The following is a 15,310-nucleotide window of genomic DNA, read 5'->3' on the forward strand; positions in this document are numbered from 1 at the left end:
CTATGGCTTTGGGAGCCCAGGAAAACTCAGATGAATCTGTGTGTGTGTGTCCATGAATGCGTGCATAAAAACACACCTGTCTTGACCTCTAACTCTGCAATAATTAACACAACAAACTGCTTTTGTAAGAGAGATATCTGATGTTCTTGCTTTTTGCCTCATTTTACAGAACTTTAGGGAAATCTTAGCATAGGACTTCCACTCCCCTGCTTCAGAGGCTATGTCAAAGCTGAAACATATCCACCATAAAGGATCTCAAGAATCACAACGTGGTTTTCAAAGAAAGTTGTGTATTGCGTGGAATACACTAGCTTGCCTCTGTTATTCGCTGCTGATACCCCGTGCCCAGAACAGAATCGAGCATGCCAAAGCATCAGCAAAGAGTCGGAGAAATGGCTACTCTTTACTGAAAGCCCACCCGTTTTCAGTCATGTGGAAGGCACTTTGCATACCTTGTCCCTCTGTTCCTTGAAACAATGCCGTGTGATGGACATTATGATAATTAGCTTATAAATCAGGAAACTGAGGTTTGAAGACTTTCACTGACTTGCCTAGGCCACACAATTAGTAAGCAGGAAGCAGGGATTCAAGTCTAGGTCTGTCTGCCTTCCTAGCCCATGTTCAGTCCACCACACCCTGCCTTCACCCCAACAGCCGAAGAAAATTAGAGATTGACTCTTGGTCTTTAGCTATAAGATACCAAAGTAACATACCTGTATATTGCCATGGATTCAGAAACTCCTCCACGTGACAGGGACTATGTAAAAGGCTGACGGAATAGGACAGGAATAGAGAAGGCTCCAATCCATATCCATACATACATATATATATGTATATATAAAAATGTGTATATATATATTTACATATATATTAATATATATATATGTATATATCTGTGTGCAAAAAGGCAAGAGTTCTGGCTTTCCCACTTTCCTGCCCTGCTGCTATAAATCTCACTAAGTCTCCATTTCCTTATCTGAAAACTGCATAATATGAGTCTTGTCTCATTGAATTAAATGAGCAATGCACATAAACTCAGCAAGGACTCAATAAATGTAGATTATTACTAACCCAGAATTATCAGCAATTTTATGTCAATTAATTTGATTGTTTTTAGAAAAGACAGAACTATTTTTAATTGGAAGGCTCTGCAATTATTTCCTGTATGAACAAGTGTCTATTTTCCCCTTAAAGAAACAGTCCCTTTGTCCAGCAATTCTACTGATGAAATTTTAAGTGGAAACCCCTTAAAAAAGCTTGTAGTGGAGAGGAACGAAAGGTGCTATTTAGAGTCTGAACCCTCACTTGGGGTAAAGAAGGACCCTGAACATTACAGATTAATGAATAAATTAATAATCATCTGGTGAGTCCCAGAGGTTTCTTCCCCTTGCTCTATGTAAGGCTTTTCAGGAAATAAAATAAAATTACTTCAAAGAACCTCTTCCCTAAGCATGGGTTAGCAAAAAATTGTTTAGCTTTGTTTCATTTTTCTGCACCAAGCTGGTAGTCTTAGAACTAATCAGCTAATGTCTTCTGGACATGACGTTGAGACAATCTCCCTCAAGACAGAAGAAGCTTAGAAAAGCCTGCCCCCTGAGAGGCGAGCAGTTCCTGCCTTGTTCCAAATGTGAGCCCTTCTGAAATGGTCTGAAATGGCCTTCGTCCTGCTGCCTGGAGACCCGAGGTCGACATTCTCACTCAGCTGGAGCCGAGGCTTTCCTAGTGAACCTGGCTCTGCCGACTGGGCGCTCAGCCTCGTGCAATCTCCCTCTCTGAACAATGCTTCCCGTCCACCAATAAATCAGTTTAAACTTGTCAAAGAGTGAGTGACACGGGTCAGAAGTCGAAGTTTGGATCCAACTTTTACTCTCCACTACTAAAGACTTCTGAGGTAAAACTCAGCAAGCAGAGGGCTTCAGATCTCTCTCTTCTGATTCTCTCCCAAAACATCAGGCTGAAAACAAACATTTTGATCACCTCTCTCCCTGTCTCTCTCTCTCTCTCTCTCTCTCTCTCTCTCTCTCTCTCTCTCACACACACACACACACACAAACACACACACACACAGAGTCAAAGACAACTTGGTTTCGAAGGCTCTCAAATAACAACAACATCAACAAAATGGTGCCCACCTCTCTGAAACTTCAGTCCACAGAAGATGCCCCCGGGCTTGTGAAGAGCAGCCAGAGCCAGCCTTGCAGCCTTGCAGCCAGCGTCCTTCTCATCAGAGAACGACACACCTCATCTCCGTGCGAGCGCCCGAAATTCTTTCAGAGACCCGCCCTCCAAAGTTGCAAGTCAAGATTTTTGACTTTGGGCAATTCCGTGACGTGAGGTGCAACTACTGGATGGCACCTGCAGGTTCTTCCTGACGGGATGTTTCCTATTTCACCGCTTGGCAGGGAGAAAACTGGAACTCAGTCATATGCAGAGTCACAGACGCACTAACTGCTTCATTGTCGCTGCATTTCAGTGCACACACTCATTAGTCAACTACCGAACAGGACAGTCTTTGCTGTTTGTATTAAAAGGAAGGGGTTTACGTGGCGGAGAGAAACTTGAAACGCTGCTGACAACCCGGCACCAGCATCCCGAGCTGGTCTGCCCGCTAACGCACTCTCCAGAAGCCAGGAGGACCGGCAGGGCGTTCTGCTAACTGGGCGTTCACCACCACCACGGCCACGCCGCAGAACTCGTCAGCTGAGGAGCATCAGTCTTGGACACGCGCTTTTTCTGTCTCTAGCAATTGAAAAAAATTGCCTTCTCGAACCATAAACCGACCAAAAAATAAAATAATCAGGCCACCTTTTCCTTTTAGAATAGTCATATATAATTCATTGTTTTTATCTGTGTCTGCCTCAGAGAACAATCACCACGGACAAGGGAAGACAAACCTATCCGCAGCAAGATGTACGTGTCGCTTGTCCGCGTCTGTCTGAGACACTTCAGTGTCACAGGCAGGCATGTCTCCGCTGCACCGCGTTTATCTGAGACGCTGCACCGTTTGGGGCCATTTTCACTTTCTCTCATTTGAAGATGAAACAGCTGCAGGCGTGGGTAATTTAAAGGTGCTCTGACAAGCAAGGAAGCTTCAACAAGTTGATTCCTGCACCCCTATAAGCCAGACCTCGCCTCCCGGGAGGCCCAGGCGGCACTGCCTGTTCGGAAAGCCTGACTCCAAGCTCTTCTCATTGGCTGACTTCAGCGGCTGAGAGACAGCTCTCCTCCTCTGTCAGCTTAACAGACAACGGCAAAATGAAAGCTGGCCAGAGGCAGAGAAGGGGAAATTCTCTGGTGCTCCACAGTTTCTCACGTTTCACTGATGAATTTAGTTCAAACGGGGAAGACTGGTCACGGCCCTTTCACTCAACGCTTGCTCACGCAGTCCTTCCTAGTCTGGTTCTCTCTTCCCAGACTCTCTTTCTTTCTATTAAGGGGTTTATACACGTTAAGGCTCATCTGGCAGGTGGTGAACGTCCAGCAGAGCAGGCGCTAAATGCACAGACCCTCTTCAGATCTTGCCAGGAGACCATATAGAATTGCCCTGCCTTTCTGACCCCACGCTGCCCATTTCTAGTCTGTCGTCCTCCAATTGCCACCTCACTTACTTTCCTAATTAAGTTTTTGCTTTATAGCGGCTCTCGCAGCCACCTTTTCCTATGGGACTCCTCGGCATGGGGGACAGCTACTCCTCCAGAATCTCCCCTTGCCCCTTTCCACTACTTTCCAGGCATAACAAACAGCCAGCGTCTGTGCCCTTCCCTTGGCGGCTCGCGGCCCTCTCTGCCTGATTTGTCTGACTCCCCCGCCGAGTCCCACAGCTCCCAGCCCTCCCTGTTCTGTGTGTGTGGCTATGCCACAACACTTACTCCACTATTATAACTTAATTGGTTTCGTATCTGCTGCCCCACTACACTGGGAATCCCTCTGCGACAGGCCTTAGACATTCTTATATCCCTGGAGCTCAGCCCAGTGCCAAGCTGTTCAACACTAGCCCCAAATTGTGAGCATTTAATTCTGGGGATGTCTGGGGAAGAGGAAACTCTTGAACCAGAGTTCAGGATTCTCTTCCTCAGAATCAAACAAGCCAGAAGACTATTGCAGGACTACATTTCTTATGTCACTTGTATGCCGAAATACATGCCATCCACTGATGAGATACAATGTTCACATTAAATGTGAAGTATTTATACACAGCCCAGTACCTCCTCTATTATAATAAGACCCCCATTATCATCGGCTGTATTTCTGAATCAGCATCAAGGTGTAGCTCCTCCTTTTTCAGGGACAGAGGGAAAAACCTATGCAACAGGGGACAACAGCTACAGAGGTGGAAGTGAGGGGTTCCGGAGGTTTGCTGGTTGTGTCTCGGGGGAGCTGCATACCTCCACGTCAGCCTCCTGTGTCTGGGCACGACTCCTTTGAGGAAGGCAGATAAATACAAATATGGTTCTTTCCAGGGCTCCTACAGCAAATGCCTTTCTTTTTCTCTTTTTCACTTGTGCCTCAAGATAAATGTATCAGCTCATTGCTAAGAGAAAAGAGAGAAGCCCAGAGCGACAATGACAGGGCAAGATGCATCTGTGGGAATCACTTCTTGGAGGCAATACTTAACTGTTTCATTTTATGAGAAAACCTTAGGAGTTAAGACATTAAATCAGTTTTGCATCTGTTGGATCTTCATTAGTAAATATTAAGTCACTTCCTAAAATATTAACGATTTGTGGCTTTTTGAAAAGCGGATATTACCTCTGACAATTCAGTGTAGGCAGTTAAGCCTGATAAAAGTGGAGCGGTTTTGAGGGGAGCAATAGGGGGTACATTGCAAAACAGATGAGTTTTACACACAGAGCAATCTTGTTACTAAGTGTTACCAAAGCAGGAAAGAGTATAAAGCACCTACTAGGGATATTTCACAGAGAAAAAGAGGGGCGGGGAGGAAAAAAAAGAGCAGTGGGCACCCAGGCAAATCCAATCAAGATCCTGGAGGGCCACTTAGGAACTCACGGGAGGGAAACAGAGCAAGCCGGACATGGGGAAATGGATGTGGAGCCCGGCAGGAAGCAGAGAACTAGGAGCTGACTTAAGTCTAGCAGACTTAGGTCTGTCATTTACTGAGTACGTGAAGCAAAGGGTTTTTAGACTCTATCTGGCATGTACTCTGGGAAGGCTTGCAGTGCCACATCGCACACCGTCTGTGAGCCGGCTCTCAACAGCCCCGTTCATCACCCCAGGGAGGGCCCGCCAGGCGGTCTGTGCATTGGGCCCTGGCCTCCACTGTGGTCTCAGTGACAGGGTAAGGGGATGTCTCAACTCGCCTCTTTCAGAAAGTTTTTGTTGCTAAACCCCAGTCCCACTTTGTGCTCACTATGGGATCTTATTCTCATTGGCTGTGTGACGCCAGGCAAGTTACTTAACCTCTCAGTTCCTCAGGTTTCTCAACTGCAAAATGGGGACGATAACAGTAATATCATATGGAGTTGGGAATACATTAGATGAGTTAATAGACATAAAAGCACTTAGGAGAGTACCTGGCATATAGTAAGCACTCTGTGAATGTCAGCTATGATTATAACAACTATTTTTAATATACTTAATCTATAGGCTTTATTCCCATGTTACTTTGTAGTAGACTTTATTTCTTGTACATAGACAGTTTCTCCAATTAAATCTTGAGTATAAGGACTGTGTAAAGTCCCCAAGTAGCATCCATCACCTGAACATAGTATTTATTCATTAACTCACTCAGCAATTATTTATTGGGTTCATACTATGTGCCAGGCGCATCACGTCATGTCTTTTGAAGGAGCTAAGGATCTCAGCAATAAAAATACAGCACGGCTGCCCAAACTGACACAGACGCATACGCACACAGTTGAGCAGAAGTGTTCACAAACCCTACTATGCAGAGTGCAGACGGAAATACACACATGTGTATGCAGTGTGGGTGTATTTACGTGCTCCACACAGGTACAAACTGGGACCACAGCGGAGACTGACCTCAAACATTTACTGTTTTATCTCCTTCATGCATGTGAGCATAATCTGTGGGTTTCATATGAGGAGCTCAGACTACACAGTACGGCATCAGGAAACAGACTGAAGTGGACAGATAAACTTTTCATCCTCAAAATCACCAATCCCCAGACTGTCTGTCTCAGCCTATGCAAGCTGGACTCCGTAGCTTTAACATCTACTCTCCTATACCCAACATTGTGCTGGAGCATTGAAGTAAATATTCCATGCACTTTGAATGGACTTATATGAGTTGCACCAGCACTAAACAGGTAGGAAGAAATAAGAGGTAAGAAGGAGATGAGTGTTTGAATACATATCTGAGCCATCAATACCATGTTACATGTGACAAGACAATGAGGAGTACAAAAGCCCCTCATCCATCCAGCTGTCATTTATTCAACACGTGTGTTGTATAAGCTGATCGAAATACAAAGAAGAAGACAAAGTTCCCGACCTCAAGGAACTTTCTGTCTACCTTTTCCCTCTTACTCCCATTCTGCCTCCTATCCCATACCCTACATGCCACCTGCCAGCAAAGAAGTGGGAGAAGATATGCTTGGCTAACCTGAGACACCCAAGGATGGGCACCTCTCTCTTAAGTTTGTGAATTTCTGGGTGTGATTAAAAAAAAAAAAACAAAAACAAAAACAGGATGGAGTGCTCTCTGAAAAACACAAGCTGGACTAAATTTCATGATGTTAGCAACTGAGACAGCCCCAAGAACAAGACACTTCTGCCTTCTTATTCACAAAAGACTTGGTTATGCCACAGGGCATTAGAAACACAGACCAGGATTGAGGTTGAGAATGAGTGTGTGTGGGTTTGTGGCTGTTGGACAGGCATGGTCACCCTTTGGTCATTTCCAGCCCCTCCTAAGGTTCTAAACCAAATGCAAGTCCCTTCATCAGTTGCTCTTGTGCCACAGTGACCGGAACATCCTGGTGTGACTGAAAGTGGTGCTGAGATTCCAGTCCTGGTGGCGGCTGTTTCCCGTCCCTTTCGGATCCCTGAGGGAGAGCTGCCCTCCTGCTCGCTGCTACCAAGTAATCTCAAAACACAGCCCTCATCAAAGTACTTCTTTGCTCCAGAATTTATGGCTTCTTTATGCTGGTTACATGAAACCTGAACTTCCATGACTGTCTAGTTCCTAAACTCTCCTCCAAAATATAACCCCAACCCAGGCTATCCCACTTTCCTCTCCACTGTACCCCAATACCAATCTCCCCTTGGGCTGAGCCAGTAGCTGGGATCCCTCCTTATCCAAGCCCCATCCATTTCCTCTGGGAAACTGCCTTGAATCAACCTGAATCAACCTTTCTCTTCCTCTTTATACTTATTACCAAATCACACCATTAGCCCTATTTTATATGCAGCCCCATCATTTAATAGCACAGGACAAAATCCTTCTGTAACACCACTTGATTAGAGCATGTGTGTATGTGTGTACGCTTACACATGCAGGCATGCAGCTTGTCTCCACTAGGCTATAAACACCCCATGAGCCCAGATCTCACCTCAGAAACACTACCAGGTCCACAGGAGACCCTCAAAAAATATTAGTTAAGGATCTGATAACACTCTTCCCCCTAGGTTTTAAGCTGTGTGTACCTTCTGCTGCTGCTCTCCCTCCTTCCATGGTATTTTCATTCCTTCAACAATTATTTACTGAGCACCTCCTAGGTGCCTGAAAATGGGAAATCACAGTGAACACGGCAGCTATGGTCCCTGTTTCCTAGCAAGCACATTCCCTGAATGTCGCCAGTCATTTGCTCTCTCTCTGTAGGAAACTATCAATAGGTGAACTGAGCCAAACCACACAGCACATGCTGGAGTCTCACATGGAAGATACTAAAGGGATATGAGCAAAATATCACATAGCAAGTTGATTATAAAATAAATGTCCTTCACTGGCTTCTACTGAGATCTCAAATAAGGAAAATAATCCTTTTTTTCCCTGCTTCTTTTGCATTAGGCTAGTTTTGAATTAGAAATTCAGATGTCATGCAACTTGTTTCACTGTTGGGTGCTATTTGAAAGTGTCCTATAGGACAGGATAATTTTTTTTTAATTTATTTTTTGAGGGGGAGGGAAGCAATTAGAATTATTTATTTATTTTTAGAGGTATATTGGGGATTGAACCCAGGACCTTGTGCATGCTAAGCATGCACTCTACCACTTGAGCTATATACCTCCACCCCAGACAGGATAATTTCTATTCACTTATCTCTTTTCAAACAGATGCCTCATAATGTCTCTGAAATAAACCTGCCAAATATTAGTTTCTCTTCAAAGAACCCAGCTATAAAAATTGTCTTACTAAGGTATAAAAATTGTTTTACTAAAAATGAATAATATGTATCACCAAATGTTTATGTGAATAATTCATAACTATAATGTTCATTCATTTGTACATTTATGGAGTTCCTATCATAGCAGTTACGCCACCAGGAAGTATGGTTAAAATAAAAATAGTTTGCTTGATCATGTTAAACTGTCTGCAAGGCCCATTTGCAAAATAAAATACTAGCCATTTACAATTAAATGTCTGGCCTAAATATTAGAGGAGAAATTATACCCTGGGAAATTATCTTCAGCAACTGTAGTCCAAACTTTCAGTTATTTAAATCCTTAAAATTCAACAAGCCAATCATTCAACAAACAAGTACACATACAAAATATAAAAAATACTTAGCACAGTAAGTATTAAGGGTTTTAAATTTTAGTTAAAAATTTTAAAAATCTGATATCAAAGCTGAAAAGAAAATCATCTGTTAACAGCAAAACCCCTTTGGCTTCAGATATACTCTGTATCAAGTTTTCAGAGAAAGTAACGTAACTAGAACAGACCAGAAAACTCTTGAACTATTAAAACTTCATCACTGGTATCGGCAGGGACAGTGTAAAGCAAAGATCCTCATATGGTCACACGTGGCAACAGCAGACCTAACCTATAAGTCATGTATATTTTCACAGTAACAACGATGGCTTGTGGCTTCCATTGATCGGCAACCACCAGAGTGACTGACCTCGTACGCTGGAGTGATTCTGCCATTCCATTCCTTACACATCACCAATGACCTATAATGATTGTGATGGATCAGATACCCAAACACATGCCATGCTAATACCATGTACACTAAATCTAAACCATGAAGCTAATTAGGGCAGAGATACCATTTGACTCTTTCATAGTTTTAATCATGTAAAGGATTGTTATCAAGACAGATTATTCCTGCTGCAAGGGTACTTTCTATAGAGGTAACATATTTGTCCTGGTCTAAACCTGTAACTTAATTTTTAAATGTAATTCACAAAAAATACGTTACATCATGACCTAGTACCAAATATACCTGTAGACATACATGACTGAAACCAAAGTTTCATAAAACTATACTTATCCATATTATTTGCAATGTGCTCTATTATCTTTCTAATCTTTTAAAAATTCTGGTCTGGACCTACTAAATCTGTTTACTGACCCATTGATGGATGACAAGGCACAATTTACACTGACCAAACCAACCTAACTGGATCACTTCAGCCCCTTCTACAACACCACATACTACTTAGATTCTGCCCCGCCTCCCATTCCAGTTTGATTTAGGCATTTTCTGATGGGGTAAAACAAAAATTGGGGCCAGCATCAAATATCAGAGGGTAATTTAGGCCTCCAAACCATGACTACATGGAATAGGGTGGGTGCCTTTTTCATCTCTGAGGTTCCAGCACCTAGATGTCATACTGGTCTGAGCATGTACTAAGTCCTTGATAAATGGTTGAATTTTAGAGTAAATAAAAGGGTAATCTTACTATTTGTTTAAAGTTACATAGGGATAATAACTTTCACCTGAGAAAAACAAAGCCCAAAGCATCAGGGTCAGGGGTACAAAGGCCATGGTGGCTTGTGGAATCAAGTCTAGGCCTTCAGTCCAGTTCCAGACAGTTTCCGGGGCACCCTTACCTCGAACTCGGCAGAAATCCGAGCTAGACCTCTATTCACCGGAGTGGGGTTAATATCCAGGGAAGATGGAGCCAACCCAGCAATTCACAAAACCCCTGAAAGCAAAGATGCAAAGTAGCCCTGGGACGGGCCTAACTGACTCTGCAAGGCTGGATGGGCAGGGGCTGCAGCAGGAGAGGCGGAGGCTCGGTCTGGAATGCGGCCTCGGCCTGCTGAGGGCTGGGCTCTGGACAAGGCTTGCGTGGGGACAGTGGCTTGGTCACTAGGTCTGCACAGGGGCAGGGACCCAGACATGGCCTTGACCTGTACAAGGAAGGGGCCCGGCACACAGCCTGCGTGGGGACAGGGACCCGGCCTCGGCCTCGGCCTGTGTGGGGACAGGGGCTCAGGGCAAGGCCCGCGCAGGGACAGGGACCCGGCCTCGGCCTGCGTGGGGACAGGGACCCGGCCTCGGCCGTGTTGGGACAGGGCTGCGGGCAAGCGCGGGGAAGAGATCCCCTCGGCCTGCGTGGGGACAGGGACCCGGCCTCGGCCTGCGTGGGGACAGGGGCTCGGGGAAAGGCTCCGGGGACAGACCTCGCGCGCGGTGACAGGGACCCGGACTGCTCGGCCTGCACGGCGCCCACTCCTGGCGGTGAGGTCGCGCCCGCCCCGCGCACACCCGGGCCCAGCGCCCCTGAGCCCGCCCGGCCCGCACCTGTCTCCGCTGTGCTGAGGCGCGGGCTCCCGTCGCCGAGCCGAGGCGGGCGGTCCGCGCAGCGGTGCATCCTGGGACGCCGGCCGCTCGAGGCCCCCGGCGCCGGGCCCCCTTTTTTCCCCGAGGGGGTCCCCACTGGCCACCACGCTGCACGTAATGACAACACCTTCCTCCTGATGGCAAGTAGTTTACCTGGGCTGCGCTTCTCCTAATTGCTTAAGTAACTAGCCCGAGCTGCACGGCTGGTACACAGCACGGTTGGGCTTCGATCTGCTTTTTTTATGATTCTGAACCCACGACCTTGCCACTCCCTCCACAACGTCTTCAGAGGGGCAAATTACATCGTAACTTGCCGACAGACTGTTGACAACTTGGGATGGAGGGTAGGGAGAGGACTTCTAAAATAATTACATAGACCCGGGTCTGCAGTGATTTCTCATTACAAGGTAGAATAAACAGAGACTGACTGATAAATAGAAGATAAATAAAATGGGGCAATGGAAAAAAAAAACCCAAAAACCTCTAGTAAAAGGGGGGAGTATTATTTCTTTGAATATTTTATTAAAATACAAACCTATGAAAATCATTTATAGAGGAGATAGTATAGTGTAGTAGGGAAAACAGACTTTGGAGCCAGACAGCCCTGGGTTTAAACTATGACTCTTTAACTTACTAACTTTGGGATGTGTGACCTCAGGCTTTTTAATAGTCTTTTTAAATGCTATTTTCCTCATGAATGAAATAAAGATAATAATTCCTCCTTGCAAGGTATCCTGAGGATTAAATGAGAAAAACGTTATCTAGCATAATATCTGTTAAAAAATTAAGCACACAGAAAATGACAGTTAGTTTTACTATTCGTGAGCACAAGAATTTAGAAAACTATGTTCTTAATAACAAGCAACTTAATTAAATCTTATTAAGTGTTAAGTTTTAATAAGTTTACCATGAAATAAAAACAAAAAGACATCAAGGAGTGCTCAGGGTGAGATAAGAAAACTAGGAGTTGGGATGCAGGTAATATTTGAACAGAGATGGATGAAAGGAGAGTGCAAGGAAGTAGAAAAGTAATCATAATTTAACACCTGCTTTGGAGGTGATGATAAGTAGAACTGACAATGGAGAAAATAAAATCAGGTATGAAGCAGTAAAGAGTTCAGATATTCTTCCACAATACACAAACGAACAAAGAAGTTGCTAAGAGAGGAAGGTAAGCATGGAGAATAGAAAGCAGAAACTCAACCTGTAAATGATGATTTAAAACTAAATCTAAAGAATACTGAAGGAATGGCAAAAGAGAGCTCAGAAGACACAGCTGGGATGTATATGACTCATCATGTTCTAGGAAAGAATACTCAAAAGAGAACCAGATCTAGTTAAAACCTCAGGGAATTTTTAGATTTCCAGGACAAATAAATTATTTTAGACACATCCATCAGAAAATCAGTGAACCTAAAAATACTCAAATGAGAATAATCTCAGCTTTCTCCTCCAAAAGCTAAGGATAGAAAATAATAGAGCAAAATGGCAGCAGTTCAAGAAAAGTTGTAACGCTAAAAGTGTTCCCAGACAAGTTGTCATTCAGGTCAACAAAAGGAGTGGCAACCAAAAGACACTGATATACAAGGTCTCAGAAAACACATCCCTCTTCCAAGGAAAAATGCTGAGAGGCACACCTCAGCCACCCTTCCTGGAAACATTACTCAAGAGAAACCAAAATTGAGATTATTGGACACATTGTGAAACTGAGTTAAGACTAAGTAATAAATATAATGGTGGTAATAAAATGGAATGTAAAAGGCAAAAGTAAAATTTGGAGAAGCTATATATGTACAAATTTGGGAGGGAATTTCTATTCGGCTTACAAATTCAGATGAAATTATCATGGCCAGTAAGCACAATCAGGAAAAAGAAAGTGAACAAAATTTGACACAGAGTGGAATCTATACTTAGGGCTTGAATCTTGACTTGGATGATTAGAAAAAGGAATTTTCAAACAGGTTTTTTGAAAGTAGAAAAGACAATGGTTTGTATAGTTAAAAAAAAAAGTAGGTATGTCTTCCAAATAACTGTAAGACATAAGTACCAATTATTAACAACCCATCTGCAACCCAAGAGAAAACCAAGGAAATACCAAGAAAGAATAAACGAACATGGCAAATAGCTAATTTATGACAAGAAAAATCATTTTGAGGTTAAAAATGTATATGCTATACTTCAATAAAAATTGATAACTTTTTTTGACTATTAAAAAGGAAAAACATTTTTATTGTGTTTATAATATAAAGTCCATTTGTTTATTATCTGCTCCTTGTACCTGACCAGACCAAAGAATTAATATCCAAAAGTTTAGATTAAAAGTCACATCATACAGTTGGGAAACCTTAAACCCTGGTCTTGGATGGTCCCAAAGCTCTTTTCTTTAGATACGACAGTGATTTTTTTCAGCAGCTGGTTCACAAATCAAGCAGTATAGCCAGGATGGATGACACCGACTACCCAAGAGTTCTAGCATCATCTGTTCCACTTACCACTATTCTGAATGGCACGCTGCTGTGTTTGTGCGTCCAGCCTCCCACGGTGGGTATGTCACCGCTGACCTATAACGAGTAGAATGACACACCTTCGCTGGAGATGGGCATTTGCCACCCTCCATAACAGACTATTAAAGACAATATATGTAAATAAATAAATATACTATTAACTGACTTTTTACCACACTGTTAAAAGAAATATTGCTGATAGAATCCTGGTGGTTTCATCTCTCTCCATGCTGATCCAGGAAGTGCAGGTGCCGTTCAAGATTCGTTTCTAAATCCTCAACAGGAGGTGTGCTGACATAATTTTTTGCTCATAGGTACCTTTCAGAGAATCAGGCTGTTTGTGATTTACTCCCAAATGATACTCTGAGTCCACTATTTGTTTTATATATATATTGAAGTATAGCCAGTTTACAATGTGGTGTCAGTTTCTACTGTCCAGCACAATGCTTCTGTCATACATGAACATACATGTATTAGTTTTCATTCTTTCACCACAAGTTACTATAAGATATTTAATATAGTTCCCTGTGCTATACCGTATGAGCTTGTTTATCTATTTTATATATATTAGTTAGTACCCGCAAATCTCAAATTCCTTATTTATCACTTCCTACCCCCTTCCCCGCCCCAGTAACCGTAAGTTTGTTTTCTATGTCTGTAAATCTGTTTCTGTTTTATGAATAAGTTTGTCATTTTTTTTTTTAGATTCCACATATGAGTGATATTATGTGGTATTTTTCTTTCTCGGCATTATTTTATTATTTTTTATGGTTGGGTAGTATTCTATTGTATAAATATGTCACAGTTTCTTTATCCAGTCATCTGTTGGTGGACATTTAGATTATTTCCATGTCTTGCCACTATTAGTTTGTAATAAAACTCCTCCAACTAGTTTTATTTTCTAGTTCACCACTCGTGGAATCATCAAATCATTCCTTATATATATTAAAATTGACACACTTTATATAAAGAGGGCATATGCCATATTTAAGCAAAGAGAGCGACATGACACCAAAAAGGATTTACTTGTCAGCAATCTAGTGAGTAAGGGAAATCTTTTTGCTTTCTTACAGAAAAATATAGCAAAGTCAGAACAAATTTACAAAGACAATTTACAGGAAAACTGACAGCAAAAATCCAGCTCTGTTTTACACGAGTAGGCTGTACTCCTCTTATGGTTTACAGAAATGAATGAATAAACAAAAATACTCAACAATTTAGAGATGGAAAAGAAACTCTTCCCTTCTTAGCAAATACAAGTTTAGCTGCAGGAAAGACCTGTGTTCCCTTATTATAGCTAAAAAACTTAAACAAAGTCGTTAGCAATCATAAATGCGTCACTGGCGGGTTCACTTTGGGCCTCAAGGGAGAAGTGTGTCTGACAGTTGGTCTAAAGCAATTTAAAAAAACCTCACCTGTTGTCAGATGCCACAGATAATCCCAACTGCCACTCCTAGAAAATACCTTTAATGGAAACTCATGTTTTAAACTCTACAGCTTTCACTGATTAGGTAGATTCCTGTCTCAAACCAGACTAAAAACACCTGAGCTTTTCTCATCTGAACTTTCTCACTGGATAGGAAATCATAACCCGATCACATTCCATTTCTCAGTTCTTCTAAATATCAGAGAACTGTACTTTCTTTGAAAAAATAGCACAAGTCCCAAAGGGGTGAAAGATGCAAGCAATCCAGTGTATTGAGAAACGTGTATTTTACCCAATACAGTGAGTAACTGCACTACAGTTTAGTCAAACTACTTGGAAAGGTTAATGTCAACAGCAAATTTAGGGGGAAATCCCTGTTTTTCCTGTATCTTAAGAAACGTACTAGTGAGTTTGTAATTAGGAGGGGTACATGGTGTTAACCGTAAAGGCTTTGATCTGCTTTGCTCAGTTCCACCTTCCTTAAAATAATCAGAAACACTTAGTATTGGTTTGCTAGTTTGACCTCTGATTATATAGTCAGGAAAAGGGATTTCATCAACCATGATTTTCAAATAAGTACTTTAAAACGAGGCAACTTTATAAGCTGTCCTAAATGACGATGTCATAAAAGATCAATTGAAGTTCAATGTTCAGGTCAAGTTTCC

General features: G+C 42.6%; 1 protein-coding gene across 2 annotated transcripts in view; it reads right to left on the bottom strand.

Moving 5' to 3' along the window:
* The window catches only part of CERS3 (ceramide synthase 3), an 89,062-nt gene extending 86,780 nt beyond the window's left edge, over positions 1-2,282 (bottom strand). For both annotated transcript variants that reach the window (XM_006182673.3, XM_032468964.1), the window contains exon 1: positions 2,133-2,282. The gene's annotated coding sequence lies outside the window, so the exon portion shown is untranslated. The remainder of the gene's footprint in view (positions 1-2,132) is intronic.
* Positions 2,283-15,310: the final 13,028 nt, after the last annotated feature.

Source organism: Camelus ferus, chromosome 27 (genome assembly GCF_009834535.1).
Source record: "Camelus ferus isolate YT-003-E chromosome 27, BCGSAC_Cfer_1.0, whole genome shotgun sequence".
NCBI lineage: Eukaryota > Metazoa > Chordata > Mammalia > Artiodactyla > Camelidae > Camelus > Camelus ferus.